The 12,345-nt window shown below is 40.4% G+C and overlaps 1 protein-coding gene across 6 annotated transcripts in view; it reads left to right on the forward strand.

Moving 5' to 3' along the window:
- slc20a2 (solute carrier family 20 member 2) overlaps window positions 1–12,345 on the forward strand; it is a 44,530-nt gene that overhangs the window by 2,757 nt on the left and 29,428 nt on the right. The window contains exon 1 of one of the 6 annotated variants that reach the window (XM_019266081.2): window positions 2,615–2,639. The exons of 4 other annotated variants lie outside the window; for them this stretch is intronic. The gene's annotated coding sequence lies outside the window, so the exon portion shown is untranslated. Of the gene's footprint in view, window positions 1–2,614; window positions 2,640–10,480; window positions 10,504–12,345 lie in introns of those variants that run through there. One more of the 6 variants, XM_019266079.2, reaches the window with a different exon arrangement.

Genomic DNA, 12,345 nt, shown 5'->3' on the forward strand with positions numbered 1-12,345 from the left:
ATGGAAGGTGGACTGGTAGCTGGAGAGGTGCCAGTTCACCTTCTGGGCACTGCAGAGGTGCCCTTGAGCAAGGCACCGACCCCCCCCCAACTGCTCACTGGGCGCTGGTCTGGCTGGCTGCCCATCACTCCACCATCTCTCTCCACATTTGCATGTCTATGCCGTTGTACTGCATGTGTGTGTCCGGGTTAAAATGCATGTAAATAAAATGTAAATAAAAAATAGAGTGAAAAAAGAATTTCCCCATTGAGGGATTAATAAAGTATATCTTCTTCTTCTTCTAGATATGCTATTTGTAGTACTTTTAAAAAGTGATTAATAAAAACTGTCTTGCACAAACAATTAAACACAGTTTAATATTTAATCTCAAATTGGGAGCTGTATGATTTCAGTAAAGGTTCTGTGTTGAGTTGCAGTAGTGCAGTAGTGACGCAGCTTTGGCAGACTGGCCCTTAATTAAATGTTCTTTATCACTATCTTGTGGAATTAAGGTGCATTCACAGAGACAATAAAGACAGATTTAATTTATATTTTTTTGTACTTTGACCTGCGCTTTGTCAGTGTAACCCTCTTGAGCAAAAAACTAAACAAATCAAGTCTTGAGTGACTCACACTAAATTGCCAGGGTGCAGCCACAGCTTAGACCACACTGTCAATAGAGTCTCTCTTTGACATGAACCCATGCGTGCAAACGCTTCATAACAGACATATTTAAACGTCAGTTATGTTAGGCAGCTTTAGCTTGTGTTTTGGACATTCTGGGTTGAAGCCGACTGTCAGTAGAGGAGGGGAGGGGGATGAGCTGTTTACATGCATGGAAGAAGTATGTATGTGTGCATTGTGTAATGTTTTCATGTTCAACAAGATGCTGAAAGAGCCAGACCAGTTTTTTTTCGTGGAGGTGTTCTCTCTCTGTACACGTGCACGACAGTTTCTGAGAACTCGCTACCGTTTGTGACTCCACCTTCAATTCCAAGTCAATGTTAAATTCACCTTAGGCCTCATTCACCGTGACAAGAATGTCCTCCATGAGCAGGCAGGTCACACCACATTACTTCACTGACTCACTCTATGCATGGTGTGCCTTTTTTTTTCTCTTTGTCTATGCTGTGTTTACTGTTAGACCCGAGAAGAGTCATGTGTCATGAAGATTCAGACTACATAGTGTGATACATGATTGCAGAGATGAAGTCTGAAGCCAGATTTTTAAATAGTTGATAGGAGACAACAATTTTAATTTTGATAAATGTTTTTTAAAGAAGATTTAATTCCACAAAATATTAAGTATGAGAATTTACTGCCTCTGGTTTATATCTCTATAGCTCGACTGGATCTTTAAAGCCAATATACTATTATCTGTATTTTTATCCTACAAAGTAGGAGACAGTTTTTTAAATAACGCTGGACATGTTTGACATTCTCGCACTTATTGCCCAACATGCACCACTACAATTATATCTGTAATATGCTAATATCAGCTTATTTATCAGTCTTAGTTCTTGCTTTGGACTGTTTGTCAGACAAAACAAGCAATCTGAGGATCTAATTTTAGACTCTTGGAAATTGTCACTTTTTTGTTGACATTTTTAGTGATGCCAGTGGCATGAGCAATATTTGGAAGTGCTTTTGTTTAGACTGAAATATTTTAGCAATTATCAGATGGATTAAGATGACTATTTGATCATATTTTCATAATCCCCAGAGGATGACGCGTAATGATCTTGATCCCCTGACTTTTCCTTGAGCAGACTTGTTTGGTTTCAAGTCTGGATTGGCTTCTGAAGTTGATAGCTCTCATTTGTAGCACCTGCCCCTGTTGGTTTAAATGCCAGTCAGGTGACTGCTGTATTTTATCCTGCAGAAGGCAGATTGCCGATATGTTAAGCTTATCTGAAATAAAAGCATCAGAGTTGTGAGTGTGCAGCTTTCTAATTCTGTTTGCCCTTTAGCACCACCAATAAACCACAGGATGTGTCCAAATGCCTGCAAAATTAATGACATTCACATCATCATCGGGTGTAGTTTGTATTTATTCAGCAAAGGTTAACATGCTAAAATGTTAAACTAGGATGTTTTAGCGTTGAGCCGTAAGCATCACTGTGTACAGTAGAGCTTGCATGGCTGTAGATGTGTTATTCAGACTGAATAACAGTTGAATAATTAATAAATAACTGCAGCTATTAATCAGTGATTCAAATTGTTAGTTAGCTGCTGCCCCACAGCGCAACACAAAAGCTGGTACGACTGATGGATGTATTTATGTTCTCTCAAGTGCTGAGAGAATTCAGAAGTGAATTCACATTTTCTAACAAAAGACCAGACATGACCTTGGTCTTGGTCGTATCCACATGAGGGGGATGAAGTGTATGGAAAATGCACTGGAGTCTGCTCTGGTTTCCATGACGGTAGGGCCCCGTGCAGGCTGGCCCTTCTGCCAGTGGGTGTGTCTGCGTCTCTGTGGGTGGAAGGGCAGTTGGCATCAGGGCTGGCAGTGTCACAGTCAGAGAACAGTCTGTCTCTCTGATCGGCCCACCTCGCCCTCTGAGTACAATCGCACTGTTATGTCTGAGCCCTCCTTCGCCATGGCAACATCACATGATAGCAGAGAAAGAGTGGGAATCTCCGTGCTGTGTCTGTGCGTGAGTGTGCTGCGTGTCCGCTGGTAGAAGCATTGCTTAATCTGTGTTATTGTTGAAAATCTGGTTAAGCCTGTCACCGATCATGTGGAGCCAATAACGAGTCTTTTTTTTTCTTTTTTTTTATATATATTAAAAGTCAAAGCGAGAATACTGGACAGAAGAGAACAGGAAAGGTTGGCATGCAAAGGTAGAAAAAAAAAAAAACTGAGAAGAGCACACATTACGTAAGCAAGCTGCTAACCATCAGTGATGGAGAAAGACGACAAAAACAAACGGTACAAACTTTCAGACTTGCAGTTTTTGAGACATCTTAGTTCCGTGAGTCTCTTGATGATTTAATTTCATCATTGCTTCAGGGTCAGGGCACCATTAAAACCATTTCAGCTCTTAATTAGACTACTTTACAACCACTGGTTGAGTTTAGTCTCCATATTTAATCCGTTTTCTGCACACAAAAATACTTGAGGCCGCATTTATACACTTAAATATTTGTGGCGTGTACATGTATATGTATGCAGCTGGTTTCAGGGAACTCCTGTTTTGAGGCGAGCTTACAACCGATAAAAAATGTTGGCATCCCGTAATGTTTCTCTGTCTTCCTGTTACCACCATCACGTAGGCCTGCATTCTTCTCTGACCCAAAAGTGAGACATAATAGCCCATAATGCTCTGATTTCCTTTTACCAACATGTCTTCACAGAATGATTGTGGTATTTTTGAAGGTTTCGTCTGTCTTCTTGACAAATATCAGCACTTACAGCTAGCATTGACTCAGTTATTTAATCGTGCTGGCGGGCATAGGCTTTCGTGGTAGTTTTGTAGTCTGGGTTGCTTTGAAGCAAGACACCCTTACTTAGATTTTGGAGGATGACGCATAAAAGAAAGCCTCTGTTCTTTATTCTTTCTAAGTTATGGCTTCCTTAAAAACAAAAACTCTAGATTCTTCCCGTAAAAAGGAAAATCAGCTTACACAAACAATTAGCCATTTATTACCCTAGTTAGCGTGTGACTGTTTGTGCGAGCTGCATCGTTTTCTCTGACCTATTGTGTGTTTTTTTTTTTGTTGCCTGTGTTTGTCCTCTCCACTCAGGCCATGACAGCAGTTTTCTAGTGTTTCTGGCGGCCTTCTGTAAGCGTCAGGGTCTGTATCAAAGCGTTGTCACACAGAGTGTCTCTTGTTTGGGTTCTGGCCTGGTGTTAACTATGCTAATGACAAGCTAACTGCTGAACTGTGTGGCATTGTGGTTTTATTTACGGGAGGCAGAATGGACATTATATTCCTGTTCCTCTCACTTAAGTACATTTGTGCAGGAACACCTATGGCTTCCTTGACTTTAATGAGTCATAATTTTGCCACTAAGACCTGAGGTCAGCTTGGGGACTTGGAAAACTTCTAAAGGAAAAGTGCTTGAGGAAATACAGAGGAGAGGCATGGGAAAAGTTATTCTTGGCATTTGAGATAATCTGTCAGGTCAGATTAATGATACATTTTGTCATTTCTGTGTTTTGTGGATACAAATCTAAGACCTTTTTACCTATAAATGGCCTCAAAATTTCCAGAGAGTTACCCAGCAAAGGGCTGGCAAAAAGTCACGTGGGTGCTCTGCACAATGTTGACATTTTATTCATAATTATTTTTTAAGAAAAATTGCCAGCATAGATTGCTTCTCCCCTTTTGTGTTGCTTAATTATGAGTGGGAGGATCGATGAAAACAAGATAGCTTATTGTTTATTGTTTTTTCACGATTAATGGCAAGAAGCCATTGTGAAGGAGCTGATCTGGAAAAATGCACTTTCATGGAGTTTGATAGAGACAAGTCTGTGATTTCAAAGTAAACATAAATAATAAATATTTTATTTATTAATGGACATTACAGACATAACTTTATAAACAAGGCATGTATTTTTCATTGTTTTCTGATGAGAAGGGGCTCTGGGTTTCTTTCCTGTGTGTGAAAGTTCACGATGTTTGAACAGGTGTGAGCTCACGTGTCCATTCTTTAACTTAGCTCTCATAGTTTTACATCGGAGTGTGGTAAAGGGCATGACAAGCCTCAGAGATAAATGGTCAACCTGCCTACACTTGTCCATGCTGTTGTATTGATAATGCTACTGCCTGTTTGTGTTTGATTGTACAGTTAGGGCAGGCCTCCATGTAAGGATGAGCAGCTGGCTGACTGGTCACTGCACACGCTCATGTGACACTGCTATTTCTAGCCAAATCATTCCTACTGCCTTTAGCAACACGAGCAAGTGGTGGATATGTGACACCTCAGAAAGCAGCAAGGCTGGAAGGTGGGGGCAGTTTGTCAGATGGAGTCTAGTGGTATCTATCCAGAGATTACCTTGCAGAGTAGGGGACAAGTTAGGTAGAACAATGGTATGCAATGTAAGTGAATCTGTCCAAGATAAGAGTGAAATAAAGGTGACATGTGCAGTGTAGCTGACTCTGACTGTTACCACAAATCTGTCATTTGTCCAGTAACGTTTGCACATTTTTGAGTTGACACCCTCAGAATAAACACACATACTGTTAGCTGACACATATCTCTCAGCCCAGTTGACAGGATGTCAACAGGATCAGGGGATAGCGATGCTGTGGTGGAGAGTTTTTTTTTTTTTTTTAAAGTTCTGGCTTGGTTGTTTAGTTGCTATCATTTTCAACTCAAATGACACCCTAATGCGTTAGTATATTTTCTGTGACACATCATTTGATCCAACAATCGGAAGTAAAACCTTTTAAGCACACTCAGCTCGCCTGCATGTCTATACTGTAATTGAAGATCCTTCCTGGCATGTTTGGAATTTATACTTTTGGTATTGATAACCCGTTTTTTTTTCTCCAGTGTGCTGATCAGTGACATTACCTAATTTGATCAGCAGGGTCCACACAGTCTCAGTTTCTCATGGTGTGAAAGTTAAAATGCTAATGTACTGCACACTGCAGGCTTTTAAAGTAAATTATGTCTTTGATTTTACCAATGTGACATTTAATTGTACAGTGTGAGAAAATGCTATTGTCATGGCATATGATGACTGCACAGAATTATACCTTTATGGTTTAACAAGCTGCCTCGGGTGCAATTGTTTTCCTTTTTAAAGAAGAATGAATCATGACATTAAACTAAGTGGGGGATATGATTAGTTGCTCTCTTTTTTTTAATAATGATAAATTGTATAATTGGTTCTCTTTAGGTCTATAGTAATCCAAACATAGAAATGTGAAGCATTTTGGAACGGTGCCTGGAAAGTGCACTGGCACCAAAAATACTCCTGTACTACGAGAAACCCAAGGGAATATACCGAGCGTGGAGTGTGCAGAATAAACAGGTCCTATCCTTAAACACAGATGCTTCATCTAGGTTAATGTCAGGCCAGTACACTATGGGAGACGAGTATTAAATATCATTTAAAATCTCCAGGGTTCCCTGCACTGAATGGGCGATGACATCTTCATAATGTTTCACACATTCCATTCCCGCTATGGGTCTTCAGTAAGGGACCCCCACTCCACCACCACCACCACCACACTGCCCAGTAATGCTGAGAAGGCTTACACAGCTTCAGTCTGAACTGTAGTCAACAAACCTGTCAACATAATCTTTATACATAAACGCTTCTGTTTGTGGCTTACAAAATATACGATGGGGTACATTTTTTCCTGTTGCCTAGGGCTGAACTGTTAATCATTTTTATACCGATACTGCAGATTTTAGGAGTGTAATTTAACTTGCATAATTAACAATGTCTTAAACGGCAAACTGAAATTTAAAGAAGGCTAAAGAGTGTTTTTACTAGAGAAATGTCTTTCTCCACATTAAGATAGCAAGTAGCCTGGCATTTCTAGTGACAGACAGCTGATGTCTAAATGTTACACACATCATGTCATTGTTTTCACTTGAATTGAGATCTCGAGGATCTGGTCCTGTGAAGCAGTCTGTAGGTGACGTCAGTCATCAACACATAGTCAAATGTGACTTGCAAGCAGTTTGTCATTACTACTATAAGCGGAGCTACTTTCAAATGTCATGATTATGTTTGAATATTATTGCAGGGTGATCAAATAAAGCCCCAAACCTTACTGAACCTGGTGACTGACTCATGATATCAGATTCGTAGGCCAGCAACAGCAAACAACACATTGATTGATTGACACAGTTATATTTGTTTGGCTATTAGTTTAAGTAATAATGAGGGAGACAAAACATGATGAACATCTATGTATGTGCTTAAAAAAACAAGTAATATATCATAATTATTACTTTAATTGTGGAGAAAACTGGGACATTCTAGTGTTCTACAAATATTTGTTGGGACTCAAGACACTGAGTTTGAAACCAGGACGTTCCTAGACAAACTGGGGCGTCTGGTCTCTGTACTTTATTGACTAATTTTAGGTATGACACCAGTGTACTATTTTAACAAAAATGCCAAATATTGGTCAATGTCTCCATAGAATACTAGTGAGGTCACAGAAGTTAACTTTTGTCTAAATGACTGAACCTTGGGATGTCCGTCAGCATCAAACGAACAGGGTAATTTTTATCTTATCAATGCAGAAACAAGGTAAGTTTATGTTTATGCAAACCACAAACACAGGCGTGTATTTTTATTTATAGAAAATAATAGCAGTTTAAACCACAATCACAATATTGATCTGAAAAATTACAGTATTATGATTTCCTCGAATCACCATTACTGTCTAAGAAGAGTGTAAACCCGCCGTCTGAAGCTCTTACTGTTTGTTCTACTGCACCTTTATCTTGCTCCTCATTATGTTCTCATATGTGGCAGTGAAGAGGCAAATTGAAACTCAGGAGAGGATGTAAAGTGATGTCTTCACATTCAGTTCTGCTTTAATGGAGCTATGTTTCATACAGCGGCAACGACTTGGTCGTTATGGAGTCACGTCAGGGGGAAAATAAAATACACAAGTATATTTAAAATGGTGGCAGCCAGATATATCAACGAGTTTTCGATAAAAACAGCTGCGGCCCACGGCTTGCAGGAGGCGCAGACAAACTAAAATAGACAGCAGTAACCTCCTGCTGTGGCAGATGCAGTACACAGAGTGTTTAGACTTTAAGCAGCATTTATAGCAGTGAAAATACCCCAGAACATTTTTAAAATTTTAGCAGGAGGTGACATGAGCTTCATTATGCCCCCTCCTGGTGGGACGAGATGATGTTCTGATTTGAGGTGATGGGCTGAAGAAGTCTCGGGAGAAAAGATTTACGGCAACAGGGTTAAAGGTGAACCCACCATCCTCCCCACCTACCCTCCATTACCGGAACACCAGCAGACCACTTGTCACAATGAGTTTCCTTCAGTGATGAGCATGCTGTGACAGCGCTCAGACACAAAGCAAGTAGCACATGCCACACACAGGCTCAAACAATGATGTCCCCAAAAATACCTCTCCCTGGAGTCAGTACAACAGCTGTATTAAAACATGTGTACTAGTCTGAAATAGTTGGGTTTTGTAGGCAGGCATTACAGTTGACAGACAGAAGTGGAGTAATAATACAGACATTCGGTCTGTAAAGAGAATTAATTAAAAGTTTTCAGCCTTGATTTCATTACAAGTACTGGATTTGTTGAGTATTGGAGGAGGAAAAACAGCCAGATTTAGTTTGACTGAATCATGAAGTGGCCCTGGGTGTGACCTGATTTGCAAGCTTGCCATACAAATGCAAAACTTGAAGTTGAAAAGTACAATCTGTGGTGCGTGCACCATGTGCTGTAAGTGTGCAACACAACTGGCAAACATGTGATAGATAACACTGGTCACACAGTGTGTACTGTGTGATTTTAAGATTAACTCATTCATGCTTCACAAGTAGTAGTAGCAGTTGTAGCAGCTCTGCTGCCAGGCAATATTTTTACTCTGCTGGCAGTCCTTGTTTCAAGATTGTGATTTTTGTTTGTGCACAAATTTGTTCGCTGTCAGGAAACCAGCCCGCGGACTGTTCAGTTTCTATCATCGTCAATATTTTATAAGCTTTTGTTGTTCAGAAATCTCTCAGCAAGAATGATTCCTCCTCTTGCAGAAAACACTAACCATCGATGGCTTTAAAAACTTAATGTCGAAATCTGAAATTTCTTTGTTAGCTGTACAAACATTGTCAGAACTAGAAGAAACATCTTCCGTAGAGGGAATACCGCACACGTTTACTGAAAAATCTGACCTTTTCATAATAACAACAATAACAAACGGAAACCATAATATTTAGTATATTATACAGAGCCACATATCATATTCACTTCTGTCTTTCACCAGTATTCACTACAGATGCTAAAAGGCTAGCTTTACTTTAGTGAGGATAAACTTTGCATTAATAGAGTGTGAAATAATTAATAATTTTTTTCAGCTCATAAACTTCTCCCCTGTGAGACCCCTTGATGCGATTATGGCCTGCTGCTGAAGTCGTCATGTGAAATTCCCCTCCCTGTTGTGATCGCCCTAACTGCCTTTTCCGCGACTAAGTCTGCGGCCTCTGAGCCACAGCTAATGCTACAAGTGCGTTTTTGAGAATTACTCTTAGTTTTTACCTAGAATAACTGGCTGGGTAATCCGCTGACTCACTGACTCACAGGCCTAATCTAGCCAGCCTCGTGTCTTTTCTCCCGCTGCATGCAAGCTGTGTGCTTTGAGGTGAAACATGTTGTTAATACATTGTGTGTGTGTGTGTGTGTGTACCTATGTATGTGTCTGTGCAAAAAATAAAGACCCCATGTTCCCCCCACCATCACCACGTCTCCCACTACGTGCGCACAGCAGCAGGTCTAATCAAAGCACTCCATAATACTGTTAGCTGGGTCATGTGCTGGAAGCCAGGATTAAGAGCAAGAGGGCACAGGCCACTAGATCCAGCTTAGGAGGGGGGCTTTCTCCCTCTTTCTCTTTCTCTCTCTTTGTCTGCCTCTCTCCCCTTCAGCACTCATCTTTTAACCTCACATGTGAGGCCACAGCCTTCCAATGTCATAAATGCACGCATTTTCAGATTATACTATTCTTGGAAAAGTAACCACAGTTGTTTTGTAGGGTTGTTTATTTCCTATTCTCCTGAAATCTACTATACATAAGAAACCATAAGAAGCTATTTTTATGTGTCTTAACTGTGTAATTTCCCTGATCTTTTGTCTGTAATTAATTTGTTTTCACATTAAGACAGTTTTTTGCTAATCATTGTCAAAAGCTGCATTAACTCAGCCTTGATTTGATAATGTAAGAAAATAAAACATGAAAACCACTTTGGAGAACACTTTCATTAAGATTTCATTGCTCAGTTGACAGCATAGTGTGGATAGAAGGCCTAAACGGAAACGACAAGGAGCATTTATCCCCATTAGTGCGGACTTAGCCTAAAACGTAATTTATCATCTCCTTTCTCACAGAGTCCTCTCATTCTGTTTGTACTGCGTTTTCAACACTCGCTAATACCTGCACCCACATTGCCCCAGTAACACATTTTAATGCCACTGAGCATGCCAACAGATTACCAGGCTCAGCAGTCGAGAAAGATGTAGGTAGGTCGGAGGTCCTGGCAGCACATTGCATGTTCAGAGCCAGCTCAACATTTCTCCGTTTCCACACCTAAGATGAGGAGAGGCCGAGAGGGGTAAGCAGAAGAGGCAGGACAAGGTTGAAAGAGACACGCTCTGCTCTTGAGTACCTTTGCTGATTCTTGGAAGAGAACTGGAACTGTCCGGATAAAGCCAAGTGAGGGAGGGGAGGGATGAGAGAGGAGAGGAAAACAGAGAGGGTCAAGGGTAAGATGACTCCTCCACTCAGGAACATGGAGACATGTGGCAGAAAGAGAAGAAAGCTGGACTGCAGCCTCAAGAAAAATCCCAATTGTTGGTAGGTAACAAGCTTGATTGTGCCGGTAGACCTATGAAGGCTAGCCAATAAAACTGGACCCCTTACTGTTGGTAATAAAGTAGTTGGCTCTACATTCATTTCTGAGGTACATTTTGATTGGTCAATTAGGATCCCTGCAGTGAGCCTGATTTATTCTCAGAGATGACTAATAGTTTCTGTCGGCCTAAAAGCTTTATTTTGGGAACGGCATCCTTTGTGTTGCTTCTATTTTAGTGTTTTTAACACTGTGTGCGTGTGTGTGCGTGTGTGTGTGTGCGTGCGTGTGCGTGCTTACACTCAGCTGGACGTTTCTGGAGAATCATGTCAAATCTGGGATTTATTAATTTCCAAATAAAAAAGACTAGTTGTTGAAATTAAATTATTTTTTATATCTGTGTTTGTTTCTTTTCTCTCTGTCATTGTGTCACTGTAGATTGTTGTCCTTTTTATAGCCCCAAACATTGTATGGACCCCCTAACACAAACAGTGTAAGGACAGTGCCTGACAGTTACTTAAAACAGTTGTACAGACATTCAAATAGGGAGGAGTCGCTTTAGTCACTTTGCCATTTCAGGGTGAGGGAGTCAAACCCATGGACAGTCTCCTCTGAAACCAGAGAGAGCTGACCTCAAGAGTATTTAAACATAAGGCTTACCCAACACTGAAAGCCAGAGGGGGGGCTCGATTGTTTGCTGTTGTAACACGGCTGGCTTTCCTGTTGCTAAAGGCTTGGATACTTGGGTCTAGAGTACGGGACTGTGACCTGTCTTTGATTTTTGTTATCCCTTGAAATTGGATTGAAGATGGTAGCTTGCCAAACCGCCATCATATCAATCCACGGAAGAAATATTGAGGATGATTGAGGGGCTTTAAAATCAGGAATGTGACAGAGGCCTTGTTAGAAATTAAGATTAAAAATGTTGTGTATTCAGTGGCCGTTAAATTGGTATGCTAAGAATTTTGTACTTAAAGGGGAAGTGCGTTGTGATTTTACACTCTGTACAGGTCTACTGTATACATGAAAAAAGTTGTTGTATGAAGCTGTGGTGGGGACTTTGCGATATTTTATAAATTGCCTCAAGTTATGTCACTCGAGGCAACGTATGGGACCGAAGAGTCTGCTGAAGGCTACATTCGCCGCTTCTAGCATTGCATCCAAATCTCTCAACAGAACGTTTGTGTTGCATTTTGGGTAGTGTAGGTTTTAACAAAAGAGAGAAGAAGTTCTGCTGCATAGATTTTGATGCTTGTCTCAATCACACAATCAGTGGAGAACTCTTCGTCATAGGTTCTGCAGTGAGAACACACAGTATACAGCCGTGCAGTGCTTGAATTGATGTAGGTAATTAACTCTCAGTGATTTATTACTATTGGCTGTTGTTTATCTTTGTGGTTGGTGGTGAGAGAGTGCCGATGACACAAAATCCATTTGGCAATCTAATCATCATATTTTAGAGCATATTCAGATATTCCACAACACACACTTTCAGTATTTGAATCCAGTGTTTCCAAACATAAATGCACAAGTACCCAAAATTGCACTTCAAAACCATTTAGGCACCACATGCTGACAGTTCTTGTGTCACACCTAAATAAACTATGAAGGAAAATAAATAACCATTAAGCTTAAAAAGGCAAAGGAGGGATTTGATGTTTCACTGCTGCCTTGGGACATGAGAGTCGGTGAGGATACAGCTGGATCATGACCATCTCTGCCAGGGGGAATCAGTCAAAAATGATCTCCTTTTAAAAAAACAAAACAAAAAAAAAAACAACTATTGATTTAGCTGCAGGATCACATGATTTTTTTTTTTGACATATTGCTTATGTGCTTGTAATGGC

This window comes from Larimichthys crocea, chromosome III (genome assembly GCF_000972845.2).
Source record: "Larimichthys crocea isolate SSNF chromosome III, L_crocea_2.0, whole genome shotgun sequence".
Lineage (NCBI taxonomy): Eukaryota > Metazoa > Chordata > Actinopteri > Sciaenidae > Larimichthys > Larimichthys crocea.